Below are 14,402 nucleotides of genomic sequence, written 5' to 3'. Positions count from 1 at the left end.
TAATAGCACCTACCTCCCAGGGTTATTGTGAAAATCAAATTGCAAAGAACTTACTCTACATACCTAGCATGTGGTGAGCACCATGTACATGCCTATATTCCCTCCTTCCTTGCTAGGTAATGTCACTATGTAGACCAAAAGAACAGTATTCTTCCACTTTTACTGTATCTCATAATCATTTGTGGATGTCTTCCCTCTCTTTCCACTGCCCCAGTATTCATTCTTTAAATCTCACAGTGTCTTGCATCTAGAAGGTACATAGTAAATGTCTGGACTGGATTCTATGTCTGTACTGGTGTCTTCAACATTTGCATTCACTTCTGTTCTGTCCATGGTATTTACTGGAAGACCCCATTCCTGCCATCCTTCAAGGGACAAAGATACCATCTCCAGGAAGCCTTTGCTTTTTCCCCCTTCTTGTCCCACCCTCTGCAACTCCAGGTAAAGTTGATTTCTTTCTCCTTAAACTTTTCTTTTTTTCTAATTTTCCCTGGCCCTTAATTTCCTCATATTTACTTGTATCCATGCCCAACTCCCCTAGTCCTGCTCCACAAGACTGTTGGACAGCCCAGAGAGCAGGAACTACATCAACTTTCATCACTGTAGTTTCAGCACCTAGTAGGCACTTTACAATGATTGTTGAAATGAAAATTAAATTAAAAATGTGTATGTATATACATTCACATGTCTATATGTTTTGTGTCCCTAGTCTCTCATTGCATTGATATACAATCATATTTGTCTATATACATATACATATATAGTATCTACATATCTACATATATTTTCTACATCTCTCTCTCTATATATAGATATATAGATATAGATATAGATATAGATATAGATATAGATATAGATATAGATATAGATATAGATATAGATATAGATATAGATATAGATATGTACTCACTGCCCTGACCTTTACACTTACCAGACATCTATTATAATTTTAACCCTGTTCCATTACCTATTACCTATTACCTCTATTGCCTCTCCTGGTAACTGTTCCATCTGTTCCTTTTTCCTTGACTACCTCCTTTTGTTCCTTCCTCTTTTCCTGTCACCACAGTCCTCCATCTTACATAGAAAGAGTCTATGTCTTCACAGTAGTCCAAACCTCTATTAAATAAGGAACTGACTCTGTATGTGATGTCTGAACACTTGCTTTACAAGATTTTCAGTCAATCATGTGTTTCTCAATTTGGTCATTTAGCACTGCAGTTTATTTCCTCTGCTGTATCTGTTTTCTCTTTCAGCACCTGTTCCTTTCTAAAAGCAAACTTCTTTTATTGTATTACCAGGAGGCTGGTAATACAAGGTCTAGCAACTTGTCTGTTCTCTGCTGCATAACATTTGAGAGCTTGAAAAGAGAGCAGTAGTGATTCAAATGCAATAACTTTTCCATTATTCAGTGATGCTGACAAGGATCAAACAAAAACCACTATTTTGCAATGCTATAGTGTATTATCACATTTTTCTTTGAGAACTGAGATCAACTATGCTCTTTTCTCTTAATTTTTATTGTTATTTTAAACCATACTTTCATTTTCATCTGCCATATTCTTAGGAATTATTCATATATATATAAACATGAAATCATATATCCTTTATGTACAATAAATATGAAATAATATGCCTTTAAAAGATAGTAGGGATTCTAATAGTTTGGAATCTGGACTTATCTCCCTACAGGTCTATGTAACAAGGGACTGGTGAACAAATTAACAAAATAAATTATATTTCAGGGAAGATAATTAAATTATATTTAAAGAAGTGACTAAGAGAACACTATTTTCTTCAAGGACTATGCAGTCAACATATTAATTACAAATAAGTCTGATAAATAGATCTCTAAGCAGTAGTGACCTAGCCTAATGCTGAAACAATCCTAGGGGGAAAACACTGGACACTTGAAAGTCAATGAATAATAACTCATGTCTACAGGATTTTAGGGTTTACCAAATAAAATCTAAAGAATAGCCAATCTATACAATAATACAAATATTGCTATCTTCATTTTACACAGAAGGAAACAGACACAGATCTCAATTGCTCTATGTACTCACACTGTGAGTAATAATTTAAACTTAAATCTCCTAACCATTCTTAAAGCACATTCATTATACTATGCTACCTACTAAGGAAATTCTGAGACTTGGAAGAGCAAAAAAAAAAGGTTCCCAAAATATGGTGAAAAATGTCAAACCTTGCCAAATTCAGTTATAATGGATGCTGAAGAGTCAAGGGTCCTCGAATTTCCATAGAATAAGGGTTGAAGAGGAAAGATATCTGCCTATAGACAAGACACCCGGCAGTCACACTTTGCCAGTACATAGACTAATAATCCTGGGATGGTGTAGGTATTAGCTGGATGGCCAACAGCTGACTGATCCTAAGATGTTGCACTGAGCAAAGTGATAAACCATTTAGGTCACACGACACAACATGCACCTCTCTCTCTCTCTCTCTCTCTCTCTCCCCCCTCTGTCCCTGTCTCTGCCTCTCTCTCACAAGGGAATGCCCAGAGTCAACTTACCATTTCTGTAACAACTTTAATCCTTCCCAGTTTCACTGCTGAGCCATACTGAAGACAGACTACAAAAGCAAGGGCCTAGTGATTCAGCAGAGTTCTTTTCTTCTTCTTCCCTAGCTGCTCCATGGGTATGGTAGGAATTCTTTCTGGCTAATTACCAAATCAAAGCCCATGGTATTCTCAGCCCTCAGAATCTTGTTTTACTCAGAACCTCTTAAAAATCTTCTTGCCTATATACTCTCTACCTCTCTATTTCATCCTTCATGAGTTGCAAGAATAATTTTCCTTATGCAAACCACTATCACTAAGTATTAAGCATCTACTCTAGGCAGTACAAAGCACAAATCTAGGAGCTAAAGGAGACACAAAATTTAGTATGGCCCCTTGCCCTCAAGGACCTTATATTCTGTAGGCAAAATCCTTCCATTGTTCTCTCCTGCCTATTGAATAAAGTTCAGACTCCTCTGTTCATTATTTGTAGTAGGAGCAATAACTGAATATCTGGTCTTATTCAGGTTAGATTAGTTTTTTTCCCTTAAAAGGTAGTAAAAATAGCCCAAGATTTAATTAACTGGCTCAGGTAGCTAAGGTTTAGGCTATTCATATGGCACTGGTCCTGAGGACAAAAATTCCATGAGAAGCTCTAGAAGTGTCCTCACATGAATCAACGTGGGGAAGTCTTCACTGAACATCCTTGTTAGGTAACTTCCCTAGTTTTAAATGCTTAGTTTTAAATTTCCTTTTGTTGCTAAAATGTTTCATGTATACCATTTTATTCCAATTTCAAGCCTAAACTACTGGGAAACTGTGGATTTGGACAGAGGGGATTCAAACCCTGACTGTTTTTACAGGAGACTTTGGGCTCAACCTCCTTGTGCTTCAGTTTTCTTATCTGCAAAGTCAGATTAGTTGACCTCTGAGGGTCATTCCAGCTCTAAATCTATTATGCTGTGATGCTATGAAAAGTAACCAAGGGGAGACAGCTAGGTGGCACAGTGGATAGAGCACTGGCCCTGGAGTCAGGAGGATCCAAGTTCAAATTTGACCTCAGACACTTAATAGTTACCTAGCTGTGTGACCTTGGGCAAGTCACTTAATCCCATTGCCTTGCAAAAAACCCAAATGAAATAAACTTAAAAATCTCTAAAAAAAAAAAAGTAACGAAGGGTCAGCTTTCCTGCCCCTCTCCTGATTCCAACCCAACTCACCTCTCACCAAGAGCCACACTGAACAGGGTCTTCTGCTTTTGTTTATATTAAATGAGAATGTCTATGTGCTCACCTGGATAAATCAGATCATCTCCCATTAGAAACCTTTTCCAGGCCAGAACCTACATAGAGCTCAGCATGGGGATAAATGAAGACATTGATTGATGGGGATAAGAAGACTGCAAAAGAATGCTAAGAATGGGACTCTACAAGAATGCTGGCTCTACTCTTGACCCCAAACTCCCTAATATGCTTCCCTGCCCTTTCCCCTAGCAAGACCTAACTCTGGTGCTAACCCACCCCAAACCATGCTCATTACTGGAAATAAAAACAAACCCTTACATACAGCCAGGCTGTCTTCTTTTCAAAGCCTGACAGGGCTGCCATCCATCATCTCATCGTAGCCTCATAAGGGTCTAGTCCCTTGAAGGGCACACTGAACTCTACAGCAAATATAAACAGTCTCTGACCTAAAGACCCAGCAGCAGGGCTGGAGGGGAGTGGGAGCCAGGAAGAAGTCAATCAGCATCCTCCTCCTCAATAACCAACCTCTCCATGGAGCTTGGTGGATCACAAAGTGACCTGTGAGCTAAGCAATGCACATATTATCATCCTCATGTTACAGGAGTCCTTTCCTTTGGAAAGGCAACCTGTGTCTGCAGATCTGGGGGGGGGGGGGGCGGTAGGAGCTCATTACTTTTTTCAAACAGCCCTCCTACTTTGAGGCCTCATTGACTACTGGGAAGTTTCTCTTCTTCATAAAAGGTTAAAATCTACCTCCCTGTAACCCCCCCCCCCCCAACTGGTTCTGGTTCTGCCCCCAGGGCAGAGGGACAAGTCTAATCACAGTTGCCTACTGCTTCCCACCCCCGAATCTCTTCAATTGATGCCAATCCAGTGTGGGATTCATTTCCCTGGTATAATTAACAATTTCATCTCTTAGTCTGACAGTCTTTATTAAAGACCAGAAGGTGAGGAAAAGACAGGCAGCCACACGTGCCTAATCTCTGGTGGTCACAGAACAGCAGAACCAGGAGCTAAAACCACATTCTCCAACTTCAAATGCAGCATCCACATCATCAGAAGAGTTTTAGAGTCAGTTGTTTTCATCTGATATTATATGCTTTCATATTAATTTCTGTTATGATATCAGAGGTCCAAAGATGAATAATTCTGCCTGCCACTTGACAGTGGTGATGGACTGAGAAACTAGATTTTTGCACATGACCAATATGGGAATGTTTTGCTTAAACATTCATGTTGTTTACAAGGGTTTTTGGTTTCTTTTACTTTTTTCCATTGCAGGGGGCAAGGAGAGAAAATCTATTTTTGCTAATTAAGAAATAAGTAAACTTTTTAAAATAAAAAGCCTACCTCTGTTTATGTGAATCACTAATGAATGAACATATTTTAAAATGAAAACATTTGTACTTTCCCTCCAGTCACCCATAATTAAAATAATAAAATGTTAAAAGAACAAAGAAATCTGTCAATAGAACTTTCCTTTTTTTAAAAAAAAATTATAACAGATAAGTTGACTCTTAATCAACCCATCTTAATCAAAACTGCTGGAAGTCATTAGCTGAACCCTTTGCACACCTAAAAAGGTCTTTCCAAATACAGCTAGTGCAGCAGTCACTTTGCTACACATAGAACAAAGCATAAGGGCATGTTTGCCTCTTCTGGAATGAAGGCCAAATATCGTCGACACAATGAGTGTGTTGGGGCTCTTGGCAGACATGTACTGAACTTGGAGTAGAACAAAGAGCATCAGACTTGGAGTTTGGAATCAGGTTTGAATCCCAGCTTATTTACTGTCTCTGAGTCTAAGGGGTTAGCCAGACTTTTTATATCCTATCCTACATAGTATCCTAAGTCATATGATTTATTCTATCTTTCACTTTTTCTGAACCTCATCTCTATTTTCATTGTAATTATTGCTCTCTAAAGTCTTTTCTCATTCTCTTAAGCCACCAGTCCAATATTAGACCTAGTCACTTACCTCATTAACCTAGCCAAGAGGCAGTTCAGTAATTTAAAGATATTCTTGTTACTCTCCAAGGATCTTCTACCCTCTGACCTCCTGACACACCTGTTCTTGCCAAATCCATAACCTTCAACATTCATCTCTGGTGTCAAGCTGTCAAGAGTGTGACATAATGTGACAGCTAATCAATCAATCTGCTGCCTGATCTCACTACTACTCTCAATTCCTCTATTTACCCCTAATTGATTCCCTGATGTTTTATCCACAGTGAATGGTATAATGGAGAGGTTTGGGGGCTTGGTATGATAGAAATCCAGGTTTACTGCCACTTCCTAGCTCTGTGACCTTGGGTAAGTCATTTCATTTCCTGTTCCTTAATTTTCCCATCTATAAAGCTAGAAGGGTTAGATTTGGTAATCTCTAAAGTCCCTTCTAACTCTAAAACTATAATTCTATAATCCTTCTCAAGATGACTGTATCCCTGTATCCCTAATTTCTACCCAAGAAATCACCTCACTTCCTACTTTACTGAGATAATTGAGACTATCAGACTTAAGTTCTGGGCAATATCCCTACCTGAAAATTTCTCTGTATCTGCACCTCTCCAAACTCAGATGATGAGTTAATCTTCCTTTTCAGGGCTAAATTTCACACCTTGATCCCTACTGTAAGATTTGGTTCATTCAGTCATACCTCCTAATCTCTTTCACTTTTGGTCTTTTCCTCTATACTGGCTCCTTCTGCTCAATCAAACAGTCTCCATCTCCTACTACATAAATTCGTAATTATCTCAGTTCTTGCCTTCTTTCACTACTAAACTTCTTAGAAAGGCATCTGCCTCCACTTCCATTTTTGCTTAGCCATTGATTTATAAGTAGTAAACTAACTTTAAACTTATACCCTCTCTAGGTACTTCTTTCTGGTCAAACTAAAGGTCCTTTCTTCCTCCTTGACCTCTCTGTAGTACAGTGCAATATCCAAGTTTCTCAAACCTTCTTGTGAAGGATGGACAGGTCTCAGTTCATTTTTGCACAAGTATAGTCTAAGCTTCATCATGAGACTTGCCCTTCTGGCATAAAGACCCTTATTCTGAAGCAGACCCCAAGCACAGTATGAGCTGGGAACCCCTGTGCAGGGGATAGACCCAGACACTACCTCACCCCCCCCCCAACAGGTGTCCTCTCTTTCCTAGCTGCCTCCCCCTGCTTTTCCACAAAAAAAGGGGAAACCCCAGGCCCAGGCTGTTCACATGTCATATCTGTGCCTTTTATCACACACAATGACTTCAGTCAGCTCCTTTCTACTGCCAAGACCCTTCTTCCCAAAGGCAGCAGGATTGTGCTGCTCAACATTAGAAGGGCAATAATAGTTATCTCCCTTTTCCTCACAAGCCCAAGCAAACCCTTGCCCCTTCATGCTGGGACGAAGCACAATGACTCACTAGAATTATCAACTTTCCTTCTGCCTGGCAGCTCCCCTGGGTTCCTAGAGTTAATATTCTAGCAGATTGGACATGGATGAGCATTCCTTTGCTTATCATACTCCCTTTTCCTGTGGTTTCTTCCCTTGACACCGCCTCTCTAGTTCTCCTCCTGCTTTGCTATTGCTTCTTTTGTGACTCATCTTCCTTCTCTGGCCCCTGAAATGTGGGCATTCCTCAAGTCTAAGTCTGTCTTAGCCTTCCTCCCCTGCCATGGTTTCACCTAACACCCCTATACAGATTAATTCCCAAATTGGCACAAGACATAGAAAAACTATCTGGGCTTAGAGTTCAAGTTCCACTACCCTCATCTGTTGTACTGGTCAAGACATTAGTGTTTTTAATTATTATCCTTTGTTTTATATCCCCTAAATCTATTCTTCTCCCCAGCCATCATACCCTTCCTTATTTCCATTTCCAGGGGACCATCCCATGTAATAAAGATTTGTTTTTAAGGAGGAAAGAAAAATATAAAGAGGGGAAAAATTAGCAAAACCAATCAATACATTAAAAATTGGACAACATAGGGCAACAACATGTGAGAGACTTTACCTTTATAAAGAAGGGAGATGATCAAATTGTTGAATATTTTTGAGTATCTGATTTTTTCATCAAGATGGGTAAGTAAGATGGGAATAATAAAAACTAACCCACCTGACTGAGTCAGTGGGAGATCAGATAAGGTGGGTATATGTGAGTGAAAGTACTTTATCAAGTATAAAGTACAAGTAGGCAAATATGCAGCATTGCTATTATTATAATTAGATCCAGATCCCATAGAAGTCTTCACCTGAATGTTTTGCTGATTCCTCCCATTGAGCATATCTTCACCTAATTTCTCTGTCTCTTGATTGACACTACCATCTTCCCAGTCCCTATGGATTAAACTCTGGAATCATCTTGCTTTGCTTCCCTCTGTTCTCTCCCCACAGCCATGATGCTGACTCTAGTCTACCAGTTCCTCATTACATCGCCTGCCTTTAGATTTCATACATCCCATCTACTCTGCATTGGTCACCCATCCAAACCAATGGGCATTTATTAACTATCTACTATGTACAAGGCACTGTTCTAGGTACAAGGCAAAATAAATAGCTGTCCCTGACCTGGAGGAGCTTACATTCTGCTGGAGGTGAGGGTAGGGGTGGGGCTAGGGTGGGACAATAGATAAAGAGATAAGTAGGGAGTATGACTAGCTAGATAGCTAGAGGGGCCAGGAAAGGCTTGTCCTGGGAAAGTGTCCAGGGGCTGAGCCTTGAAGAAAGTTTGAGATTTTAAGAGACAGCAGAGAGGAGGGAGGACACACTGGCCAGGGGAATGGCCTGGGCACAGCCAGTAGTGACAAGGCAGCTAAGCAGCAGATGGAATGTTGAGTTTGGAGAACAAGTTTGGCTGCAGCAGAAAGAGCATGAAAGAGAATCATAGGAAACAAGCCTGGAAAAAGAGGAATGGAGCCAAACTGTAAATGGCTTCAGCTGCCAAGCTGAGGTATGTATTTTATAATAAATGTTTGGCAAATTCCATTTCTGAGTCAATAGGGAGCCAGTGAAGTTTCCTAAGAGTAGAGCAATCAGACCTGGGGAATGTAGGGGATGGCTGGTTACTATTAGGAAGCTGCTGCTGAGTCAGATAGTGGCTATATTGAGTATAAAGAATGGACCTGTAGGCAGCTAGGTAGCACAGTGGATGGAGTACCAGCCCTGGAGTCAGGAGGACCTGAGTTCAAATCCAGTATCAAGACACTTAAATTGTGTAACCTTGGGCAAGTCACTTAACCCTACTGCTTTGCAAAAGAGAGAGAGAGAGAGAATGAGAGAGAGAGAGAGAGAGAGAGAGAGAGAGAGAGAGAGAAGGAAGGGAACTGACAAAGGAAATGTGATGGAGGTAGAATTGATAAGATTTTGCAACTTTCTAGAAACAGGTGAAAAAGGAAGAATTGAGGATGACAACACTGAGAGTATAAATGTCCAGGAAGATGGCAGTTCCTGCAAAAGAAATTGGAAAATTTGGAGGAGAGGGGGAAACTTCAGTGGGTAAGATAATGAATTCAATTTTAGACATATTAAATTTCAAGTAGTTAACAAGTAGTGATGTAAAAATGGAACACAGGAAAAAAGACTAAAAAGCTGGATATAAAGATTTTGGAGACATCTACACAGAGATGATAATTGAACTCACATGAGCTGATAAGTTCACCAAAGAAACTATGTTGGAGAAAGGAGAGAAGAAAAGTACTCTTAGAACAGTCTGGAGAAGTATTTATAATTAGGATATAGGATATGGATGATGATCTAGTCAAAGAAACCAAGAAAAAGAGATCAGACAGATGTGGGGAGAACCAAGAGAGAACAGTATCATGATAATGCAGGGAGGATAAAATAGAGAAGAGGTCACTAACTGACCTTAGCAACTGAGATTGTTAGCAACTTCAGAGAGCTGTTTCAGTGGAGTAGAGTGGTCAGAAACCAGATTATAAAGGGTTGAGGTGTGAAACAGAAGAAGAATTGACAAATATAGACAGCTTTTTCTAGGATTTTTTAAGGATTGGAATTAATAGTTTTTAAGAGGTTAAAGGGGAGAATATTTGAAGGGACAAACTTCCAGAGAAGACAGGAAGGGTTGGGATCAGACATGAGAAGAGGGGTTAGCCTTGGCAAGAAGGGCCACCTCTAAAAAGACAATATTGATTGAGATCTTCTGCAGGGCAGAAGGGGGAGAAGTTCCCAGAAAATTCCATCAGAATTTTTCTAATTCTCACAGATATGATCATGTCACATAAAAACCTTCGATAAAGTCTAAACTCCTCAGCTTCAAAAATCTTTACAACTTGCACAACTTTCTGGTATTGTCTCATACCTCTTCACATAACTTTATGCCCCAGTTAAAGTGAACTGTGCACTGTTCCCCACAGTTCTGTTCTTTCTTACCTTCATGTTTTTAATTACATAGTTGCTTATGTCTGGTATGCACTCTACCCTAATCTCTACTGGCTGAAATCCAAGCTCTCCTTAGAGGCTTACATAAGGTACCACTTTCTCCATAAAGCCTTTCCTGATTCCAGTAACCTTCCTCCTTTCTCTTGCCCCAAAGGTGGCAGGGTTTCTCTTCATGCTCCACGTTGAGCACTGTGGACAGATTTGTACTGAATCTGACTTGATAAGAATACATTCTCCCCAGAACACAGGACAACCAGAGAAAGATAAAAGAAATAAATGAGAAAGTGAATCCCAGGGAAAACAGATAGTAAAATCAAGCAGATATCAGTAGAAAGGTCAACATCAGGGTGGCTAGGTGGCTAGTGGATAAAAGCACCGGCCTTGGAGTCAGGAGTACCTGGGTTCGAATCTGGTCTCAGACATTTAATAATTACCTAGCTGTGTGGCCTTGGGCAAGCCACTTAACCCCATTGCCTTGCAAAAAAACCTAAAAAAATAATAATAATAATAAAAAATAATAAAAGAAAGGTCAACATCAATCAATCAGTCAATAAACATTTATTAAGGGGCAGTTAGGTGGCACAGTGGATAAGATCAAATCCAGCTTCAGACACTTAATACTCACTTGACCTTGGGCAAGTCACTTAACCCCATTGCCTTTCAAAAATCCAAAAAAATAAAAAAATAAACATGTATTAAGTACTTATTATGACTTATAGGCAAACTACTTGCATTACCATTTGATTTTTTCGTAATATTTAAACTTCCATCTTGCTTTTATCACACACAGCTTTCACTTGATCCTCACAATAACTATAAGTAGCTACTACTGGTATTATTCTCCCCATTTTACAGATGATGAAACCAAAGTTCTGAGATATGAATGTCCTGGGTCAGACAGCTGCCTGTGTTAAAGGGGGGATTTGAATCCCTGATTCATTTTGGCATTTCATCTTGCCTTTCAGAGACTCACAGACTGTTCAAATCAGAAGGACTCTCTGAAATCCTCTGGTGCAGCCTTCACATTCTGTAAAAGAATGAAGGTTATCCAACTTCAACAAGCCAAGCACCAGATCAAGGCCCCAGACCTGCTGCTCTTTCTACCAGGTTTCACTACCTTGGTGCCTAATAGTAAATTCATCTGCCTGCTGACTCCTGGCCTAACCAAACGAATTATTCACAAGTGGCCAAGCAGACTAGATGAGGAGGAACAGCTATTATCTTAAATGGTCCCTTAAACGACCAGTTTATAAGCTTCATGGCAAGAGTATGGATGATGAAAGAGATTTGCAAATCCCAGATCCATGTGATAAGGTAGTATCTAAGTCCTAATAGCAATCCTAAAATGAAATGGGCCTCCTACTGAACTGTAATGGGTAGAAAATAACAAGCAATATTGAGAGCCAGCACCTCTCTGAGGTCTGCTAACCCTCAATCAATCAACAAGCCTTTATTAATCTGCGATGCTGTGTTGGGCAGTGGGCATACAAAGGCAAAACTGGAACAGTCCTTCTCTTAGAGGAGCTTATTATCTTTCAGAAGAAACATGTTCAAGAACAAGTACACACACAGCATATTATTACCAAAAATTTCTAAAGAATTTTTGCAGAAAGGGCATTCTCAGCTGGAAGAGCAGGAAAGACTCTAAGAGGTGCCATTTGAACAGCTGTGAGAGAAACAATGGGATAGTGGCAGGGGTGAAGAAGGAAGATACTCCAAGTCTGAGAGAAAAGACATTGCAATGGAGCCGGAGAATCCTTGTGAGGATCAGGCAGGAAGAGAAGTAAAAGGAAGAAGTTTGGAACTTTTCCTCTAGCCTTGAGGCAATGGGGAAGCCCTGGAATGTATTGGATAAGGGAGTGGTAGGATCAGATCAGCACTTCACCAAAATCATCTTAGAAGCTTTGTGCAAAATGGATTGGTGAGTAGAGAGACACTTCAGGTAGGAAAGCTGTTGTTGCTTTCTATACCAAGTCCAATAACTGGTAGCAGGGGGAATGGTAGGTAGATCTGTCCATGACTGCATCTAGGTCACAGTAATAACAGGAGACAGGGTATGTGTCTGTAGTTATGAAAATTTCCTCTCCCTAGAAGAAATACGCTACCTAATAGGAGATTCTGGAAAAACATGGAAAATAACTCCCTCTGGATGACTGACTTCAAATGAGTTTTACTACCTTGCTGGACTATACAACAGACACACCTGTTCATTCTTCCCCAGTTGTTAACAAAACAAAGGGTCAAAGTAAAAATGAGTAGTGATTTCTTATAACCCAGAACACAGAGGGAGACCTGAAGAAAACAGACAAGAAAAGGCAGGTCCTGTTATAAAGAATCTCTGAAAAGATAACAGATCTGGGTGTCCCTCAGTCAGATCTATGAGTTCAATGGGAAAAGTAATATTGTAAATTCCTTGTCACCTGGTAGCAGACAGCACTGTCCCAGAGAGAGGAAGTAAAGTCATTGACCAGGGCAGACTATAAATAATCCTGTTGCACATTTCTATAAGATTTACAAGCACATACATGCTTCAGCTTGAATGGGATTCCATTGGCAATAAGGTACAGATGAACCAAGCATTGGCTAAAAGGGATGTCAGGGTCAATTAAGCTTGGCACCAAGGATGCAAACCCTTAACACTGTCAGTCCTCAATAAGAAAATGCACAGTACACTGAAAAAAAGTAGTTTGCCTTGGGAACTAGTAGTAGGTTTGGAGTAGAGGCAGAGCCCAAAGGAAGGCCTCTTGTGCAGGTTTGGATTAAACCAAATGACCTCTGATATCCCTTTTAACTATGCAAAGTGTAGTGAACTGGGGTTAAAACCTGAAGAAGAAAATTCACCAAAAGAGTATTATAGCTGTCTTCAAACATCTGGAGGTGAAAGGAGAGGGTTTAGACTTCTGGTTGGTTTGGCCAGAACTAAGAAAATGTAAAAATGGCAGCATAATGACTGTACGTGTATAACTAGTATCAAGCCTTCTCGATGAGATGGAGGGAGAGATGGAAGGATAGAATTTGAAACTCAAAATTCTAAAAAAAAGAATGCTAAAAATTGTTTTTATGTGTATGTAATAGGGGAAAAAATAAAATACTAAATAAACAAGGAAAAATGGCAGCAGCAGAATTCAATTTAGGGAAAAAACTCTCTTAATGATATAAATCACCCAAAAATAAAATTGGCAGCCTCAGGAGGATGTGGGATCTCCATCTTAAAAATCTTCAGGCAGAGACCAAATTATTCCTATAGAAGAATCATCACAAACTGGGTTGATCACAAACTGGACTCAATGACCTTTGACATTTCAAACTCTATGCCCATGATTTCAGCTTCTCTGCAATTTCTTCTCAAAAATAATCCTGAACCACATGCCCCAAAGGAGAAACAAGTTCTACACAAAGGTCATGAAGGAATGAAACAAGTGGAAATCTGCTGTCCTATGTGTGTTGCTGGTAGGGCTGCAGGTTCTGTCCGTGCTCAAAGGTGAGAAAGTTGGGCAACTCCAGGAGAGATGTGGAAAAAGGGGAAGGGGTTGCAGGGGTAAACAGGGCAGGAACAGGAGAAGAAGGCTACTGGTCTAACTCCCTGGAAAAGAAAAATTCCTAGGATAGTGGCATTTGAACTGATAGTTGTGATGCTACTCTTGTGAAATGTTTAACTGTGCAAGAGGAGAGAAAATTGGGGACCCAGACAACTGGCTTAGCTCAACCTCCACAGCATGATCCCCAAAGCACTTCAAAGGCCACATCACATAACTGCCAGCAAGGGTAGTTAAATTTCTTTATACAAAGGGAAGGGGATCTATTTCCACCAAAATCCTGCACCAAAGTCACACCATGCCATGAAGCTGACTGAACTCTAGAGGGCTATGTCAAGGATTCACCAGCACTGGTAGATCTTACAAACTGGAAAAACTCAGATATATAGACCTGGCAACATATCATGTTTTTATCATTCAAGGAATATCCTAGCTAAATCCTGAGACTCATCACCAGAGAAAGTAGCAAGTTGTGGATTTTTAGTGAAGTACTGAAATAAGGGAATCTAGAGAAAGAAAACTATTGGGGGCAGCTAGGTGGTGTGGGGAATACAGCACCAGCCCTGAAGTCAGGAGGACCTGAGTTCAAATCCAACTTCAGACACTTAATAATTGCCTAGCTGTGTGACCTTGGGCAAGTCACTTAACCCACTGCCTTAATTAAATAAAATTTAAAAAAGAAAAAAAGTAAACTATGGCCCCCTCCTCTCCCCCCCACCCCT

General features: G+C 40.0%; 1 protein-coding gene across 7 annotated transcripts in view; it reads right to left on the bottom strand.

Moving 5' to 3' along the window:
* LOC141500233 (uncharacterized) overlaps positions 1-14,402 on the bottom strand; it is a 58,340-nt gene that overhangs the window by 24,993 nt on the left and 18,945 nt on the right. The window contains exon 1 of one of the 7 annotated variants that reach the window (XM_074203252.1): positions 2,207-14,304. The exons of the other annotated variants lie outside the window; for them this stretch is intronic. The gene's annotated coding sequence lies outside the window, so the exon portion shown is untranslated. Of the gene's footprint in view, positions 1-2,206; positions 14,305-14,402 lie in introns of those variants that run through there. 7 annotated transcript variants of the gene reach the window in all.

The sequence above is a fragment of the Macrotis lagotis genome, chromosome X (genome assembly GCF_037893015.1).
Source record: "Macrotis lagotis isolate mMagLag1 chromosome X, bilby.v1.9.chrom.fasta, whole genome shotgun sequence".
NCBI classification, from domain to species: Eukaryota; Metazoa; Chordata; class Mammalia; order Peramelemorphia; family Peramelidae; genus Macrotis; species Macrotis lagotis.
Note: the sequence above shows the minus strand (reverse complement) of the source record. Positions and strands in the feature narration are given on the sequence as shown.